Source organism: Entelurus aequoreus, linkage group LG15, assembly GCF_033978785.1.
Source record: "Entelurus aequoreus isolate RoL-2023_Sb linkage group LG15, RoL_Eaeq_v1.1, whole genome shotgun sequence".
Classification (NCBI taxonomy): Eukaryota; Metazoa; Chordata; class Actinopteri; order Syngnathiformes; family Syngnathidae; genus Entelurus; species Entelurus aequoreus.
This window is the reverse complement of record NC_084745.1, coordinates 46,111,540-46,131,716: the sequence shown is the minus strand read 5'-3', so window position 1 is coordinate 46,131,716 and position 20,177 is coordinate 46,111,540. Positions and strand designations below refer to the sequence as shown.

General features: G+C 40.6%; 1 long non-coding RNA gene across 1 annotated transcript in view; it reads left to right on the top strand.

The window, feature by feature from the left end:
* Positions 1 to 20,177, top strand: part of LOC133630212 (uncharacterized) — a 58,843-nt gene that overhangs the window by 25,956 nt on the left and 12,710 nt on the right. The window contains exons 4-7 of the long non-coding RNA XR_009821209.1: positions 3,747 to 3,851; positions 3,960 to 4,047; positions 6,605 to 6,677; positions 12,937 to 13,178. This is a non-coding gene — a long non-coding RNA (uncharacterized LOC133630212). The remainder of the gene's footprint in view (positions 1 to 3,746; positions 3,852 to 3,959; positions 4,048 to 6,604; positions 6,678 to 12,936; positions 13,179 to 20,177) is intronic.

Below are 20,177 nucleotides of genomic sequence, written 5' to 3'. Positions count from 1 at the left end.
ACGCTTTCCTTTTGTTTCGTTCCTGTCTGTTGTAATGTGTATGATTTATGAGAATTAAATCATCTCCTACCTGCACGCTTTCGTCCGAAGCCGTCAGTTTTGCGTCCCGGGAGAACGAACCGCAGCACGCTGCACCCCACCGTGACAAATGACTGAGCTACGTGACGTCATTTCTTGTGATGTCCTACGGGGCATTTCTTGTCGGGACAGGATTCGTTCCCAGGGATTCGAATAAAGAACCAACTCTTTTTCTTTACTATAGTGGTCTTGATAACGGGTACCGGTTCTCAAAAAGGGATTCGAGTCCGAGGACTCGGTTCTTTTCTTATTGAACAACCGGGAAAACCGGGTTCGAGCATCATCCCTATCCATCACGCTCCAACACTTTATTTCCTTGCTAATACACAAGTAACATTGCTTTCTTCATAGAATTTGGTTGTTGGCATTGCGTCCAACTCCAACCTGGAAAAGTGGATTGCACTTTGTCAGGCCTGTATACTTTCAGACCTGTACAACTTGGGTGTGCCACCTGAAGACCAAGCTCCTGCTGGTATAGCGCTCAAGGTCACCGAGGTGTGATGGCCTAATTCTTATTTGGAATTTAACCTTAAGCAGGACTTCACACACAATAGTCAAAATTTACAAAAACTGAAAGGTACAGTAATCTTATGAATAATACCAAAACATTATTTTCAAACTAATTTATCATCAGATCAGCTGCATAAAGCCTCAAAGTTTCTGCATCCTCCACTCATTTAAACAGAGAAACTTAACAGCACAACCCACACTCTAGACATAGTAATGTTATTTTTAAGGTGTGTTTTTACCAACTAACAGGTAGTCAATAGGTCCCCCTGTAGACTCTGTCCATAGAGTTGAAGCATGCACATGGTTGTGGTTGGACACATGCCTCTGTAGTCCCTTGTCTCCTTCAAGTGTTGCTTTCCACTTGTTAAATGCAGTTAAGGTAAAAAACATCACTCTCATTAACAATGCTGCCATATTTGGGACAGGGGGAACAAAAGCAGGCATCCCTCATAGAATACCCCAGCCATGATCGTATGCGCTACCAGGCAGGGTTGAATGATCTCAATGTTGCACCAAATGCACAGCCAGTATTGACTGAGATGGTACATAGTTTATTAGAAAGCACCTTTGTTTGGACTCCAATGCAAAGTATAAAAGTAGCACAATGTTTAATGGCAATAAATATCTTTCAGGCACTTTTTAAACTTTTTTATGCTACGCCTTTGGCAAAGCAGTTATGTATGTGTTGTGAAACGGAGTTACGATGCATGCCTTCATTATAATTTGTTTATGAACGCAGGAGACCCGGAAGCAGCAAATACACTGAGCTTTAACTTACAGTTGTGTAGATGTCACGATGACTCGCCTGCTGATGGCATCATATAGTGCCAAAAGTAAAATGTGTCCTCTTCACTTTCCCTCGGGTGTTGACAAATTACAACGTGGAACATGTTAAATCCACACATTATCGTTTTGGCGCCGCCGGAGATAACTTGAACTTTCTCAGCTCACAAGGGAAAGCATTTGATTGTCTCTCCTTCATAGTAAACCCCACCCTCTTTCAGGGTACGCCGTTAAAGAACCGTGATTGGATATATTCCAAACTTGTCAGAAGTCTTCATGGTCTTTCTTGTTGGAATCCATACAGTAACATCATACAGTACTACTTGTGAACGTAAACACAAGATCACGTTAACAACAGTGATTTAAACGCTTATAAAAGTTAACATTTTCCAATGAGATAAAAATGTACACTACCGTTCAAAAGTTTGGAGTCACCCAAACAATTTTGTGGAATAGCCTTCATTTCTAAGAACAAGAATAGACTTGTCGAGTTTCAGATGAAAGTTCTCTTTTTCTGGCCATTTTGAGCGTTTAATTGACCCCACAAATGTGATGCTCCAGAAACTCAATCTTCTCAAAGGAAGGTCAGTTTTGTAGCTTCTGTAACGAGCTAAACCGTTTTCAGATGTGTGAACATGATTGCACAAGGGTTTTCTAATCATCAATTAGCCTTCTGAGCCAATGAGCAAACACATTGTACCATTAGAACACTGGAGTGATAGTTGCTGGAAATGGGCCTCTATACACCTATGTAGATGTTGCACCAAAAACCAGACATTTGCAGCTAGAATAGTCATTTACCACATTAGCAATGTATAGAGTGTATTTCTTTAAAGTTAAGACTAGTTTAAAGTTATCTTCATTGAAAAGTACAGTGCTTTTCCTTCAAAAATAAGGACATTTCAATGTGACCCCAAACTTTTGAACGGTAGTGTACATGTCTACACAAAAACAATATCCGTCCACTTATTTGTGCAATGTTTTAAAATGCCTTCATTATAAGATCAACTATTTCAGTCACACATCTATAAGACATGAGTCAATGCTTACAGTATTTAGGTCTAAAAATTGAAAGAAAAACATGTAAGGCTTTACTTCCAAACATTGAAAAAAGCTCTGTACATGAAGCTGTCTACAATGCCCGAATATTAAGCTTTTTCTTGGAATATAAAGAGGAGTGAACAATACAAAGGTTGCTCAACATTTAATTTTTATTTTAACACAATTTTAAGTTAATCAAGTCACGCCAAGCTTTATATATCTGGTGTTAGATGTTTTAAAGTACCGTATTTTTAGGAGTATAAGCCGCACCGGAGTATAAGTCGCACCTGCCGAAAATGCATAATAAAGAAGGAAAAAAACATATGTAAGTCGCACTGGAGTATAAGTCGCATTTTTTGGGGAAATGTATTTGTTAAAACCCAACACCAAGAATAGACATTTGAAAGGCAATTTAAAATAAATAAAGAATAGTGAACAACAGGCTGAATAAGTGTACGTTATATGAGGCATAAATAACCAACTGAGAACGTGCCTGGTATGTTAACGTAACATATTATGGTAAGAGTCATTCAAATAACTATAACATATATAACATGCTATACGTTTACCAAACAATCTGTCACTCCTGATCGCTAAATCCCATGAAATCTTATACGTCTAGTCTCTTACGTGAATGAGGTGAATAATATTATTTGATGTTTTACGTTAATGTGTTAATAATTTCACACATAAGTCGCTCCTGAGTATAAGTCGCACCCCCGGCCAAACTATGAAAAAAACTGCGACTTATAGTCCGAAAGATACGGTATATGAATAAAGCTATGCTTACATTTTAAAGTTGCTTTTTCCGCTTCGGCTAGTGCCGCCAAGTTGAAAATTTATTTTCAGAGCTTGGCTTGCAAAGGATCTTGGGGTATGAAAGGGTGCAAAGGATACTTGACATGAACACTTAATGCTAACGGGGAAAAAAGGACACATTTGTCAGGCAGATTCGAAGAACATTCGGAGTGTTTTTGAATTGGGACAGCCTTTGCACACGAAGGCATGTTTGGCTAGATGTAAAAGTTTGTAAATCGCTAAGTTTGACAATAGATGGCTTTGAACATTGAATTTCCACTGTATATCAATGCATGGCAAAACAAATAGTCTTGTGCTGTGTCTGCATTCTCAGGCTGATGTCAGCAGTCCTCGTCAGTAATTAACAAGGCTTACAGGGCAGGGCTAGACCGTTTTTCTTTTATACTCCCCATAAACGCTGCACTAATGTCTTCATTCTCAAATTGCTTTGCTGCCCTAATCACCCTCCTGTTCACTAAGCTGACCATTCTTGTCTAACTGGTGGGACGCTGATTTGGATGTGATCTATTGGCCAGGTCATCACTAACTTGGTGAAAATGCTGAAAGCTTGCGACATCAGATGACCCTTCTGTCCAGCTGATCATTGGTGGTCCGAGGAAGTCAACATTCGAGCAGATAAGGTGATGTTGAAATTCGACCACAAAAAAACAAACATTTGTTTGTCCAGCGAAAAATTACAATTAAAACAGTTGTAGTAATGCTTGTTTTCTTGTTGTTACCATGTTCAGGTCACCCAGCTATACGTGCCTTCTGCGAGACATGTGTGGCGAACACAAAGGATGGGCAGGATTGGACCGCTTCAGTCTACACTGGATGGTACCACCATGTCTTCATTGTTTGGTTGTTGATTGAAAAGTATAGCAGTGATCTTGCATGCATCATAGTGAGGGTGCACTGTAGCAACATAGGCTAATCATAACGTCATAAAGGTGCATCTGTAGTACACGGACACAGGCGGGGCTTGATGCATTAGCCTCACAGTCTGCGGCGTTAGTGCCTGACTACTAGGGTTCAGGCCTCGGATGCTTTCTGAATAGCCCCGAATCTTAATTTTACTTTTGAGGAGGGGAAAAAAACATCTTGGAAATAACGCACAGTGCCAAAGTCTGCAAATCAGAGCCGAAAGAGAGTACGATGTAAGGATGTGTGCGGCTGTGCCTGGAAACATTCCATTTCTGTCGTTTTGACAATAGTTATCTGACTAAATAAATTAAAATAATACGTCTATATGTAGTTCTAAACATACTCCAGCTCATAAACCTGCAATAAAACATGCTTTCATTTTGTGAAAGTACAATTTTGCAGCTGTATTTGACACACTCTGCTGCTACATTCCCGCAGTGTTTTGTGACCATCAGGCACTCTAACACGCACCCGACAGCGCAATATAATAGAGATGTCCGATAATATCGGACTGCTGATATTATCGGCCGATAAATGCTTTAAAATGTAATATCGGAAATTATCGGTATCAGTTTCAAAATTATCAGTGTCGGTTTCAAAAAGTATAATTTATGACTTTTTAAAACGCCACTGTGTACACGGACGTGGGGAGAAGTACAGAGCGCCAATAAACCTTAAAGGCACTGCCCTTGCGTGCCGGCCCAGTCACATAATATCTACGGCTTTTCACACACACAAGTGAATGCAAGGCATACTTGGTCAACAGCCATACAGGTCACACTGAGGGTGGCCGCATAAACAAGAATGACAAACACATATCGGGAGAACATCCGCACCGTAACACAACATAAACACAACAGAACAAATACCCACAACCCCTTGCAACACTAACTCTTCCAAGACGCTACAATATGCTACCCCCTACCCCCCGCCCCCACCTCAACCCCGACCCCCCAACCCTGCCCACCTCAACCTCTTCATGCTCTCTCAGGGAGAGCATGTCCCAAATTCCAAGCTGCTGTTTTGAGGCATGTTAAAAAAAAATGCACTTTGTGACTTCAATAATAAATATGGCAGTGCCATGTTGGCATTTTTTTCCATAACTTGAGTTGATTTATTTTGGAAAACCTTATTACATTGTTTAATGCATCCAGCAGGGCATCACAACAAAATTAGGCATAATAATGTGTTAATTCCATGACTGTATATATCGGTATCGGTTGATATTGGAATCGGTAATTAAGAGTTGGACAATATCGGAATATCGGATATCGGCAAAAAAGCCATTATCGGACATCTCTACAATAAACGTTAAAAAAAATACACAGAACGACCAAAAAAATAACTAATTACCCTAATCGTCATTAGTTTTGGACCAACAATCACAGGGAACTTATGACTTTTGCATGAAGTGTGTCAACTTGTCGGAGTACGTCCTCAGCTTTCTACTTTCCAGGTGAGATGCATGATTCATGATCGACAATAAACGTCCAGGGAGCAAGGAAGCGAGTCAAAAAAGCCAGTCGACCATGTTGAAATTTTACACAAGCTTGTTGTCACAGCGCCGCTATAAATAGTTTGTCTGCGTTAGCACTTATAATAACAATTTCTCTAATACTTGGTTAATATTCAAGTCACAAAATGTAAATACAGTATTGTCGGTGATTTTTTTTAATGGTTAATTATTGGGTTTTATGGGCGAAATAGAGGACTGCCAATTGGAAGTTTATTTAATAGAATGCATTTAGAAAAATCCATTCGTCGTCATGTCTTTGATAATGATTGTGAACGATAAGCAAAATCCAAAAATAAGTGCAGTTCCTTTTTAAGTAACGCTGCATTAAATTTTGAAAGTTGAGATGCTGTATTTGGAAGCAAAAAAAACCAAACACTATTTTGCACATGTTAAAAGATCCATCACTCATCTGGGCTAAGTCCCGAGATCTTTTTTAATCCTAAATTGGGCTCTGCTCAAATGTGTGTGAAAAGAAGCTGTTAACAATGTGTGGATGAGCTCCCTGTGTTGGCCTAATTCAATTAGCCTGAGAGTACCTGATGAACTCAGCCACAACTGCTCCTTCTGTTTGCTCGGCCTTTTCTCATTTCTTTAATTGGACAGACCCCCGCGCTGATGGACGAGCGGCGTATTGACCACCCGGCGGCCGTATTTCTCCTCAAAGATGGAAGGCTGATGGCAAAATGCAGATCAGACTGACTAATTGAGCAGAATAATTGAGCTGGAGTGGACGCTAAGTGAGGAGGGTGTAGAGGAGTTTTGCAATGGTGGCGTTTTTTTGTTTTTTTCCTCTCAAACGTCGAAATCTAGAGTTTAACAGAAAACAAACATCAGCCTAATGGATGGAAAGCTTGAAGATGGGACAATTAAACAGGCTTGATGGAAGTGGATGCTAATGATGATGATGATGATGATGATGATGATGCAAGTTTTAATTTTTGCATCCCTCTGCAGTGGACTCGGAGCCTCCCCAGCTGTCGGCGGGGAGACATCTGGACATCCTGACAAAGCTCCTTTGCGGGTCAAGGTAATAAACCCCCACCACCCGTCCTTTTACCTGCACCATCTAATTAACAATCAACAAGAAAAGGTAATACGTATAGTAAGTATAATACTCATTGAGGAGATTTTCCATCAACAATGTTTATTTTTAATGTAGAGTGGTACCTTGAGTTTAGTTAGAAGTCCGTTCCAAAAGGTCAGACCAAGGCCGAGTCGCACAAAAACTGAAGCTTTGTTTCCCATAAGCAATATTGTAAATGCAATTCATCCATTTAAGACACTTACAAATGTTCAGTGTCCCGGTATAACTTTTTCACTTTCACATGATACCGATATTGGAGCTTTGAGTTTTGTCTGATATTAATCCAAGACAATATCAGCACGACTTAGACATACACTGCCGTTCAAAAGTTTGGGGTCACATTGAAATGTCCTTATTTTTGAAGGAAAAGCACTGTACTTTTCAATGAAGATAACTTTAAACTAGTCTTAACTTTAAAGAAATACACTCTATACATTGCTAATGTGGTAAATGACTATTCTAGCTGCAAATGTCTGGTTTTTGGTGCAATATCTACATAGGTGTATAGAGGCCCATTTCCAGCAACTATCACTCCAGTGTTCTAATGGTACAATATGTTTGCTCATTGGCTCAGAAGGCTAATTGATGATTAGAAAACCCTTGTGCAATCATGTTTACACATCTGAAAACAGTTTAGCTCGTTACAGAAGCTACAAAACTGACCTTCCTTTGAGCAGATTGAGTTTCTGGAGCATCACATTTGTGGGGTCAATTAAACGCTCAAAATGGCCAGAAAAAGAGAACTTTCATCTAAAACTCGACAGTCTATTCTTGTTCTTAGAAATGAAGGCTATTCCCCAAAATTCCACTATACTCTGTTTGAAAAGTACCTGTTTGCCATATTTTTTTTTTAACGGGCATGACGGCTTGTCGTCGTCATGTCGTGACATTGCTGGTTTTACGAGCAGAGTAGCATGTTCGGCAGCGCACAATCATGGAGTACTTAAAAGCAGACACGGTGTGTCGACAGATATGGGAGAATGGACGCATTTTTTGCTTAAAAACTGACGATTAAGGTGAAACTTTAACACTGAAACACCCCCAGGAAGAGGTACTTTAAAACATGGCGAGCTAGTTATCGGCTAATGTATATCCAGTGTTTTAGCTACTTCTAAATCACTAATCCTCGCCTCCATGGCGACAAATAAAGTAAGTTTCTTACAAGTATCATCCCTGCAGGACGAGGAATCGCTAAACATGCTTCACTACACACCGTAGATAGAACGCATATAAAAGGACTTCATGTGATTAGATGAAGCTGCCAGATTATGCAATGACAGCAAGTTAAGTAGGATTTATTGAAAAACTTCATGCCGAACAATGTCTGATTGTGGGCAAACGCTTTGAGATATCAACTTTTCGTTAAAACCGTGAGCGCCTCAAGGCTTTGACAAATGTCCCGGTGTTCTTAGATTTCTGATAAGTGGAGAAATGACCGAGTTAGAGCGAGTAGGAAAATAAGAATTTTGTGTTTTTTGGCGCTGACGCTTAACATTAGGCCTCAATGAGAGATTTAGCTGACTTTCTTGGCTTTGAGGCCCACCAGAAGCCAAATGGAACCCATGACAGTGGCATAAAAGATTTGGCCGTGAGGACAGCTTGTTCACCAAAAAAAAAGCAAATATCCTGGCCTTACAGCCTTTAGAAAATTAGAGCGTGAGCCATCCGCTTTAATGGGGGAAGGCCAGGCCCATGGCGCTCGCCTCACTCCGATGGCCATCCAGCCAAAACCAAACATTGGACGTCAAAACTTTTTAGCCAGGGTTAAAGTAAACAAGTGTGTGAACAAAATGAGACGTTAAGCACCGAGCTACGTGAAACAATGGCTGAGCTACAAGAGGAGGTAATCTCGCAGGTGTGCTGGAAATATTCGCCATTATAGGGGTACGTTCCCATTCAATTGGCCCACTTTTTTGTTTATTCTTGAATAGCATCTCAATGGTAACTTGAAATGTTCCCAATTTAAAGTACGCCAATCGGCGCGAACGAGACCTTTCCGACGGTATAACCTATGTGGGGGTTCGTTGGCCGGTTCGTCTTGTATTAAACAAAAGGTGTTTTTGTTTTTTCGTTAATAGCGTTGCCATGGTAACACGGAATGTTCCCAATTTAGATTCCCGCCATCGGCACGAACGAGACCTTTCCGACGGTATAACATATGTGGGGGTTCTTTGGCCGGTTTGTCGCGTAGTGGCGGTAAGAGAAACGTGCGGAAAAAGAATAATAAAAGTTGACGTATGAGCAATAACAATATGGGCTGCTCTCATTGCAGCGGGCCCATAATAAAAAGTGTGTTTAAAACCAAGTTACCGCTTTACTTGTAGTTCTGTCAGTGGGGCAAAATATTAGAAACTGGTTGGATTATTGTATTTATAAGTTTTTGTACCAAATGTTTTAAAATGTGATTTTTGTCTCCTATCATCAACCTGTTCTATCCATCCATCCATTTTCTACCGCTTGTCCCTTGTTGACGCCAAATGTGGCACAAAGTACTTTTCACTTATTTTCTGTTGGGCACAGAATTTGTGAAACACCATCGTCACCAACACACACAACTACATCTACAAAGAGGCCTATGACAAACTCTCTCCATAAAAAAATATGTAACTCCTTTGGCTCGTGCTGGCGCGACAGTAATACCTCACACTCTGTTAAAAGTCTTGTCGAGGCTTATAAAATCTTTATATCCAGGATCAAGGTAGAAATCAAGGTTAGTTACTCTCCTCGAGCTGAGAAGTGGATCTCAGTGCGGCCCATAATGGCGGTTGCGATTATTCTAATGGATCACATAAAAGCAGAATCAATTATTTTAAGTCACCTCCTTTGTGTTTTGAATTGAAAGGGCCACTTGAGCTGTGGCAGTCTGATTAAAAAGAGTAGTATGGGGACATGATGTATATCATTTGTGTGTCTATAAGTTATAGCCGCTGATTTATTGCCGCATGAATTATTGTCAAAGATGACCTTTTAGCAGGTTGATTAGAATATTCTGCTGAATTGGAAAAAATAAAATTGAAACTAAAAGACATTTATTAAGACGCAATGAATTTGTTTATATGTCGGTTTATTGCATGTAACTATGCATGAAGAAGTGCGATTATTCTCTGCTGCCTAAAATAATAAGACAAAATGAAGGACATTTTTTTTAGCCCTTTTTACTTCTCTGGCAATGACTTTGGTTCAGGAACTCCATCTTAATGTTCCCCTTCCTATGCATTTGTACTCCGCAAACACCAAGGAACATAAAAAGACAAAACATCTGATTTTTATTGGAGTACGGTATGGTACTACGTAGCATACTTGCCAACCCTCCCGAATTTTCCGGGAGACTCCCGAATTTCAGTGCCTCTCCCGAAAATCTACCGGGGCAACCATTCTCCCGAATTTCTCCCGATTTCCAGCCGGACAACTATATTGGGGGCGTGCCTTAAAGGCACTGCCTTTAGCGTCGTCTCTCACCTGAAAAGGACACTATTATATATGTCTCCGTTATCCTTAGGTTTATCTATAACCCATAAAGTAGGCAGGCACGGAGCTATTTCTCAGCGTGTGTTTATTCCAGCCGGCACGTTAATACACTGACACACAACATCCGGATTCCCATCATGCATTGCTTCAAAACTACGGCAAGTAGTAATGTCCAAAATTTCCAGCCGGACAAACAATATTGGGGGCGTGCCTTAAAGGCACTGCCTTTAGCGTCCTCTCACCTGAAAAGGAGACTATTATATATGTCTCCGTTATCCATAGGTTTATGTATAACCCATAAGACGGTGGCAGAATGGATATAGTCACTCATAAACGGTCAGAGAAGCACAAGGCGGCGGCAACGCAGTATTGTGGGCCACCTTGCTAAATGGAGACCCAAAGGTGTAACTTATGCAGAGACAAAGATGGCTATGCTGATAGCTGCAAGCAACATCCCGTTCTCATCTGCGGATGTTTTCAGTTGGGAACCGCACTTTTTGGGGAAATTTACCTATCGTTCACAATCATTAAGAGACAAGAACACACATTTATTTTCTTTTTTTTTGGGGGGGGGGGGATTTTAAAGATGATAAAAACATGCTTGGAAGATGCGGCTAACGAGAGTCACCGTCAAAGTCCTCTAAAACAACTTCAAAACCTTCCATCAACATTTTATATACACACTGCAAGTAAATATATAATGTAGTAACAGACACCTTCATAAGAATATGTAATATGTACAATACTTACCGTATTTTGGTCATTTTAATCATTGCCGGAATTTATTCCTTGGCGCATTCATATCCGTTTTCATAGCAGCGCACTTCCTACTTCTGGCAACAAATGTTTGTTTCTACATCTGGAAACAAACCTGTGTATGTAATCATGGCAGATTCAGTAGCAATCAACAAAGGTGACTATTTTTGAGAATTATAATGTGTATATTATAATTTATATACTGTATGCATGTTCGAAATTAATTCAAACCAACTCAAATTTGGGTTCCTTTTATTATGTATTTATCTGGAAATGTATTTGAAGTCGGCAGCACGGTGAAAGAGGGGTTAGTGCGTCTGCCTCACAATACGAAGGTTCTGAGTAGTCCTGGGTTCAATCCCGGGCTCGGGATCTTTCTGTGTGGAGTTTGCATGTTCTCCCCGTGACTGCGTGGGTTCAATCCGGGTACTGCGGCTTCCTCCCACCTCCAAAGACATGCACCTGGGGATAGGTTGATTGGCAACACTAAAATTTGCCCTAGTGTGTGAATGTGAGTGTGAATGCTGTCTGTCTATCTGTGTTGGCCCTGAGATGAGGTGGCGACTTTTCCAGGGTGTACCCCGCCTTCCGCCCGATTGTAGCTGAGATAGGCTCCAGCGCCCCCCGCGACCCCGAAGGGAATAAGCGGTAGAAAATGGATGGATGGATGGATGTATTTGAAGTCCTGGGGATGTGTAAACAGTAGCCCTTTGCAGTAGATCAGTGGTTCTCAAACTTGTTCCACTAAGTACGACCACAGAAAACACCTTGTTCTCCAAGTACCACCATAATGACCAATGTTAAAATACAGCAGCGTAGTAGGCTTAAGTATTAATTAAAACAAGGCAGAGGTGTTAATTAAGAAGTATTTTTAAAATATTTTTGACACTTTAACATTACGCACATTTTATTCGGTATCACTGTTTGAATATTTAAAAATAAAACACTAATCACTTAAGTGATTCTTTAGCGTACCACTAGATGGAGCCAGCGTACCACTATTGCACACGTGTCAAACTCAAGGCCTGGGGGCCAAATCTGGCCCGCCACATTATTTTATGTGGCCCGCGAAAGCCTGGAAATATTGTGTATTAATAAAATGCTTAATCTTTTCTTACTAAATATTCCCTTTTGACATTAGAAATCATGTACTTGCATATCTTTTAAAATTCAATATTATCAAAATGTAAATATTATATTATCATGTATTCCAAAAATATTTTTTGTTAAAATAAAGATACTGTACTTAAATATCTGCATAACTTATGATTTCAAAACAAATTATCAATCAAATTGTAGACTGTAAAATTGACAATAGATTTTACGGTTAAATTCCGCCGACTGAGTTTTTTACCGTAAAATCAACTTTGATACTGTTTTTTTTCCATATACAGTAAGACAGTAAAACATAAAAAAAATCAAATAAAGAAACATTAAAACAACAAGATTTGACGGTAAAAAAAACAAACTGGCAGCTCTGTTGCTTGAATTTTACCGCAAAAACAGTGGTATTGTTTCTCCATTCCATTCCATTTATTAATGTTTTTAATATACTGTAAAAAAACCCCACTGCTTTTACTGTAAAATTCTGGTTACTGAGTTGCCAGTTTTTTAAGCAAAATGTACATTTTTTTTTGCAGCTTATGTAAAAAATATATATTGTTAATGTATTATATATATACACATGTATATTCATGTATTACTCATTGTTAAACGCGGCCCTCTGAGGGCAGCTATAACTGCGATGTGGCCCTCAAAGAAAACGAGTTTGACACCCCCACATTAGAGGTACCTGTACCACATTTTGAGAATCTCTGCAGTAGATGATACTCAATAGATGTCTTCTGTTTTGTGTACTTTCCTCTCTGTGTAGAATTGTCTGTGACGTGACATGAGCCCTGATTTTTTTTCAGTTTTTACCATTTTTTTTCTATATGCTGTTTAAAAATAAAAAAAATATATATATATTTTTTTTCAGAACCAGACTTGAAGAAAATAATTAGGGTCCACCTGCTGAACGCTCATGGTGTAGATGAGGCGGATATCGACGGAGGCGGTATCTTTCTCCTCAATGAGCTCCTCAAGTCAGGCTTCAACCCCAACCAGGGCGTCTTCAAGACCACCAACGAGGGCTTGCTGTATCCCAACCCCGCCGCCAAGATGCTGGTGGGAGAATCCTTCACGCGACACTAACACTTCCTGGGCAGGATCCTGGGAAAGGTGAGTGCCTGCTCTGCTAATTAGCACCAACAGATCGCAGGTGTTTGCCAGTCTTCGAATAAACACTAAAAGCCTGTGGCCAATGTGAAATATGCGAAGATTTATGAGCTGTTTGCTATTCACACAGCCAAGCTTGATTTAAGAGCCGAGTTGAAGTTTAATCATTGTCAAGGCGGCCCTCGCTGTTTTTTCTAGAAACTGCAATGTTTGGAGAACTTGATCTCATTTTGTTTTGTCAAAAAATGTGTTCTGGTTCGGCTAAACGACGAATCAGCTCAATGTTTAAACCTTTTTCCTCTCGGGCTATTTATTACAAATCGTCCTTAACACATGAGCAAGTAATGTTTCATCCCTGTACGCTTGTGTGTGTGCGTGTGTGTGTGTGTGTGTGTGTGTGTGTGTGTGTGTGTGTGTGTGTGTGTGTGTGTGTGTGTGTTCGTTCTGGCAATGCTTACTTAATGGGGACATCGCTCTGTTTACGCAGTCACCTTTAGGGGACCTCTGACGGTATGGGGACAAAAAAACAGGTCCCCTAAAGGCTAACCCTTTTAAATGATAGTCAGATCCATTCTGAAAATGCCTAAGTGAATTTTAAACTTTGGCCCATAAAACATGTTTACTGGTTAGTTTAGTAGTCACGTACAAATTTGTGTGAATTATGCAAAATTATTTAAATTTGGTTCCCATGAACCACAATAACTCTTTTTTTTCCCCATGGTCCCCAGTAAGAATGATCAGCACATTACTTCATCAATCCAGAGATTTAAAGACATGTATAAGCTAACTGGGCAGTGGCCATTTTACCTAATTTTCTTCATGCCTCCACAACCTGTAGAAAGGGTGGTCCCCACAAGTGATGATCAAAAACTTGGTCCCCATTCCAAATACTAACCTGTGTGTGTGTGTGTGTGTGTGTGTGTGTGTGTGTGTGTGTGTGTGTGTGTGTGTGTGTGTGTGTGTGTGTGTGTGTGTGTGTGTGTGTGTGTGTGTGTGTGTGTGTGTGTGTGTGTGTGTGTGTGACGATCAACTCAACCAGAGCAAAATTACCACATGACAAGTGGTGGCTTCTCAATTAGGGCTTCCATTAGCCGATGATTCCTACCTCTTGTTTGTGTAGCCATCGCATTTGTCTGCTCCTAAATCAGGCAGCACACAGACAGCACATAAATAAGCCTTCAAAGCATGTGCTAATAGCATTTTGATCTCTTTTACACTCAGCAGTGGATTCTCTGGAGTCTTTCCATGCTCCGCTCTCCATTTCAAGTAATAAATAACGGGGGGAAATTAATTAGTTGGACATTCAATTAACCCGACCTTAAGGTATTTTTTTTCTCCCTCAATACAAATGTAGGTTAGAGCGGCCCATTGATACTTGTTTAGTTAGTGTGGTTATTGGTGGAATTAAAGCACAGCCTTTATATAGATTAGGATTGCATCACCACCATGGTGGCGTGCGTTGTACGTGCACACGCCTGCTCAAAAGACACGGGAGATTAATACTGTTCATTAATGTCTGCCATTGTTGTGGGGGTGATGCATTACAGGCAGGAGTGGCTTGTCTAAGGGGTACTCACCCAAATGGGATTGAAGATCAGAATGTAGGCTGCTCGTCATCCCTCTTCCTCACTTGTCACACTCGTGACAGGCGCAAAGATTGAAACCCTCAAATGGTCAAACATGAATGAAATCGGCGTCTTTTGCTTTTTGCTGACTTTAGTCTTCATGGGAAGAAAATGAACTTCTAATGTCTAATGAAGAAAGGTATTAGTGGTCACTAACTATGAAGGTGAGACCAGATCTGTCCTCACCCTGCAGGCCTCTTCTGATAGATGGTGATGCTTTTTAAAGGCATTATAATTTTACTGATCCCAAATGTTGTAAATTAAGGGATTTATTTGGCAGCAAACAGAATGCACCTGCAGTGTTGTTGGCAATTATTCCACCTGATGGTGCCACGATCTTCTTTAATTGCGCTGCCACTGCACTCACTTATATTAAAATGCCTTGGCCATAACAATTAATTCTTAACGTCCTCAGCCATTTTGGCACAATTTCTGGCAATAAACACTCGTAAATAAAGTGAGTGCCATTGAAAAAGAAGGCGGGAGTGCTGCCTCTTCCCGGCATGAGTGTTATTGATAGGTTTCAGGGGGCCATGCGGCACATATGCTCTCAAACGAGCACTGGCCACTGCTGAAATACTAAATGGATTATTTTGCATAAAAAACAGACAAAGCTTTAAGTTGCGCTATTAACCTGTGTTTAGGAAATAGCCGTGATTTATGTGCGCTTGTGTGTTTAAGATGCATGCATTATGGAAATGCTCCAGATTTATAATCCATTTAGCTGATGTGGTCAGGGTTTTAACACTATCATTTATAAGGACCCGCATATTTTAATGTCTCCAATGAGGTCTTTTTCCTAACTATTCCAGTACATTAGCTTTGGCTTTTATGTGCCACCTGCCCGCCTGTGCTGCTTAATAGCATTTAAGGTCAAGGTGAGAATTGTCATTTATAAAGTTAGACACGAGTGAAGCAGAAGCTGGTGTGCTTCAGTTGAATTGTTTTGCTCGCAATCACTCTCTTGTTAGCATCTTATCAATAAATTTGCTTTCGTAGCACACAATCCTTTGAACTGAATGCTACTTGGTCTATTTACATGTAAGTCCTTTCCACAGGCTCTTCTTGGCCTTGCTGGACCCCGAAATGTACCGGAACCTTCTTTTTCTTTAAGAGCTACGAGGGTAATATGGAGGAGTTGGGCTTGAACTTCATCGTAGTCAATCTGGGAGAGGCTCGGGTAACTGGGATCACATCAGTGATATACATTCATTATTAAGGGTGTCTCAATTTTTTGTTTCGATACCGATATTGATCCTAAACAAATATGATACTCATTGAGAATATTTTCTTTCAACAAAATGTTTTTTCTTTGTACAGTGGCACCTCTGTTTTTGTTAGTAACCCGCTCCAAAAGGTCCGACAATGACCGAATCGTACAAACCCCAAAACCAGTGAAGATGGCACGTTGGGTTAATCGTAAATAAAAACAGAATACAATGATTTGCAAATCCTTTTCAACCTATATTCAATTGAATAGGCTTCAAAGACAAGATACTTACCGTTCGAACTGCTAAACTTTGTTATTTTTTTGCAAATATTAGCTCATTTGGAATTTGATGCCTGCAACATTTTTCAAAAAAGCTGGCACAAATGGCAGAAAAGACAATTAAAGTTGAGAAATGCTCATCAACCTCATATTTGGAACATCCCACAGGTGAACAGGCTAATTGGGAACAGGTGGGTGCCATGATTGGGTATAAAAGCAACTTCCATGAAATGTCCAGTCATTCTCAAACAAGGATGGGGCGAGGGTCATCACTTTGTCAACAAATGCGTGAGCAAATTGTCCAACAGTTTAAGAACGAGCTATTGCAAATAATTTAGGGATTTCACCATCTACGGTCCGTAATATCATCAAAAGGTTCAGAGAATCTGGAGAAATCCCTGCACGTAACATTGAATTCCCGTGACCTTTGATTCCTCAAGTGGTACTGCATCAAATACCGACATCAGTGTGTAAAAGATATCACCACATTTGCTCAGGAACACTTCAGAAAACCACTGTCAGTAACTACAGTTTTTCGCTACATCTTTAAGTGCAAGTTAAAACTGTACTATGCAAAGCCAAAGCCATTTATCAACAATACCCAGAATTGCCGCCGACTTTGCTGGGCCCGAGCTCATCTAAGATGGATGCAAAGTGGAAAAGTGTTCTGTGGTCAGACGAGTCCACATTTCAAATTGTTTTTGGAAACTGTGGACGTCGTGTCCTCCGGACCAAAGAGGAAAAGAACAATCTGGACTGTTATAGGCGCAAAGTTCAAAAGCCAGCATCTGTGATGGTATGGGGGTGTAGTCATGGGTAACTTACACATCTTTGAAGGCGCCATTAATGCTGAAAGGTACATACAGGTTTTGGAGCAACATATGTTGCCATCCAAGCAACGTCTTTTTCATGAACGCCCCTGCTTATTTCAGCTAGACAATGCCAAGCCACATTCCGAATGTGTTACAACAGCGTGGCTTTGTAGTTAAAAAGTGCGGGTACTAGACTGGCCTGCCTGTAGTCCAGACCTGTCTCCCATTGAAAATGTGTGGCGCATTATGAAGCCTAAAATACCACAACGGACCCCGGACTGTTCAACAACTTAAGCTGTACATCAAGCAAAAATGAGAAATAATTCCACCTGAAAAGCTTCAAAAATTGGTCTCCTCAGTTCCCAAATGTTTACTGAGTGTTGTTAAAAGGAACGGCCATGTAACACAGTAGTAAAAATGCCCCTGTGACAACTTTTTTGCAATGTGTTGCTACCATTACATTCTAAGTTAATGATTATTTGCAAAAAAAAATAAGTTTCTCAGTTCGACCATTAAATATCTTGTCTTTGCATTCTATTCAATTGAATATAAGTTGAAAAGGATTTGCAAATCATTGTATGCTGTTTTTATTTACAAATTACACAACGTGCCAACTTCACTGGTTTTGGGGTTTGTACAAAAACCAATACATGTTTTCCATAAGAAATAATGTATATCCATTTAATCCAATCCAGACACCCACAAATATTCGGAGTGTCCCGATAAAACCTTTGCACTTTTGATATAATATCTATCAGTGTGGTTAGAGTGTACGCCCTGAGATCGGTAGGTCGTGAGTTCAAACCCCGGCCGAGTCATACCAAAGACTATAAAAATGGGACCCATTACCTCCCTGCTTGGCACTCAGCATCAAGGGTTGGAATTGGGAGTTAAATAACCAAAAATGATTCCCGGGCGCGGCCACCGCTGCTGCTCACTGCTCCCCTCACTTCCCAGCGGGTGATCAAGGGTGATGGGTCAAATGCAGAGAATAATTTCGCCACACCTAGTGTGTGTGTGACTATCATTGGTACTTTAACTTTAATATTGATCCGATGCAATGTCAGCACAAATCCTACATATTTTTAGTATTTTGTTGTGAGGCATGTTAGAAAAGGTTTGCTGAAGTGAAATGAGTCAAACAGAACAATGGTAGATATGAAAAGCACTAACATCTTTATTATTATTAACCGTCTGAAATTGATTAATGCTGTCTTTAAAGGCCCACTTGGATCTTTCACTTTTGGTTGATTTTGGCGCAGCCAGTGGACCAAAGCGCTAGTGGTAGACGACATTTCCCATCAAGACCAGCGCATAGGGTTAGTCAGTCAGTATTACTGATATTTCCACAGTAGGATCCTACATGTTCTACTCAAACTTTATATTTGCAATCTGCAGTCATTGCATCGCACGATTTAAATAGGGCCTTTGCATGTTTTTGCCGCTTTTCTTTCATTTTGTCTTTAATTAGCATTTGCAGAACATTTAGTTGAAAGGCCTACTGAAATTAATTTTTTTTATTTAAACGGGGATAGCAGATCCATTCTATGTGTCATACTTGATCATTTTGCGATATTGCCATATTTTTGCTGAAAGGATTTAGTATAGAACAACGTCGATAAAGTTCGCAACTTTTGGTCTCTGATAAAAAAAAACCTTGCCCCTACCGGAAGTAGCGTGACGTTGTCAGTTGTTCACTCCCTCATATTTTCCTATTGTTTTCAACGCAGCTAGAGCTATTCGAACCATTACCCCATTAATTTGAGCGAGGATGAAATATTTGTGGACGAGGAACGTTAGAGTGACGGACTAGAATGCAGTGAAATACATTTTTTTTTTCGCTCTGACCGTAACTTAGGTACAAGCTGGCTCATTGGATTCCACACTCTCTCCTTTTTCTATTGTGGATCACGGATTTGTATTTTAAACCACCTCGAATACTATATCCTCTTGAAAATGAGAGTCGAGAACGCGAAATGGACATTCAGTGCCTTTTATCTCCACGACAATACATAGACGAAGCTCTTTAGCATGAGCTAACGTGATAGCATCTGTCTCAAATGCAGATAGAAACAAAATAAATAAATCCCTGACTGGAAGGATAGACAGAAGATCAACAATACTATTAAACCATGTACATGTAACTACACGGTTAATAGATCTCAGCCTGGCAAAGCTTAACGATGCTGTTGCTAACGACGCTAAGGCTGACTTAGCAACTTAGCAACCGGACCTCACAGAGCTATGATAAAAACATTAGCGCTCCACCTACGCCAGCCAGCCCTCATCTGCCCAGCTCATCAACACCCGTGCTCGCCTGCGTTCCAGCGATCGACGGCGCGACGAAGGACTTCACCCGATCATCCGTGCGGTGGCTGGCGCGTCTGCTATCCAAGTGAGTAATCCTTGTTGTGTTGCTACAGCCAGCCGCTAATACACCGATCCCACCTACAACGTTCTTCTTTGCAGTCTCCATTGTTCATTAAACAAATTGCAAAAGATTCACCAACACAGATGTCCAGAATACTGTGGAATTATGAAATGAAAACAGAGCTTTTTTGTATTGTATTCAATGGGGAAGGCATACCTCTGTTCCCCGGGCTACGTCACGCGCATACGTCATCCTCCGAAAGCTTTTTCAACCGGAAGTGTGGCGGGAAATTTAAAATTGCACTATATAAGTTAACCCAGCCGTATTGGCATGTGTTGCAATGTTAAGATTTCATCATTGATATATAAACTATCAGACTGCGTGGTCGGTAGTAGTGGGTTTCGGTAGGCCTTGAAGGAGCTCTCTGACATGGTTTTTCATTTGTGTTTTTCTGCAGCTTCAATGTATTCTCTCTGTTCTGACCCTCTTTGTGGCGTTAATAATTCATTTTGCTGGTTGTGTGCCACTTTTTATGCCCCCGTTGAGATAAAGCACGTCGCTATGGAGGCTGTGGTGGGAACACAACCACACTGTTGACCGTTCCCTGCAGCCTTTTCCTCCTGAGATGATCTCAGCACGCCTCACAGAAGCTACCGGCAACTCTCAGGCACGTTTGGTGCCCAAGCGCAAGGCCAGGCTCCCGAC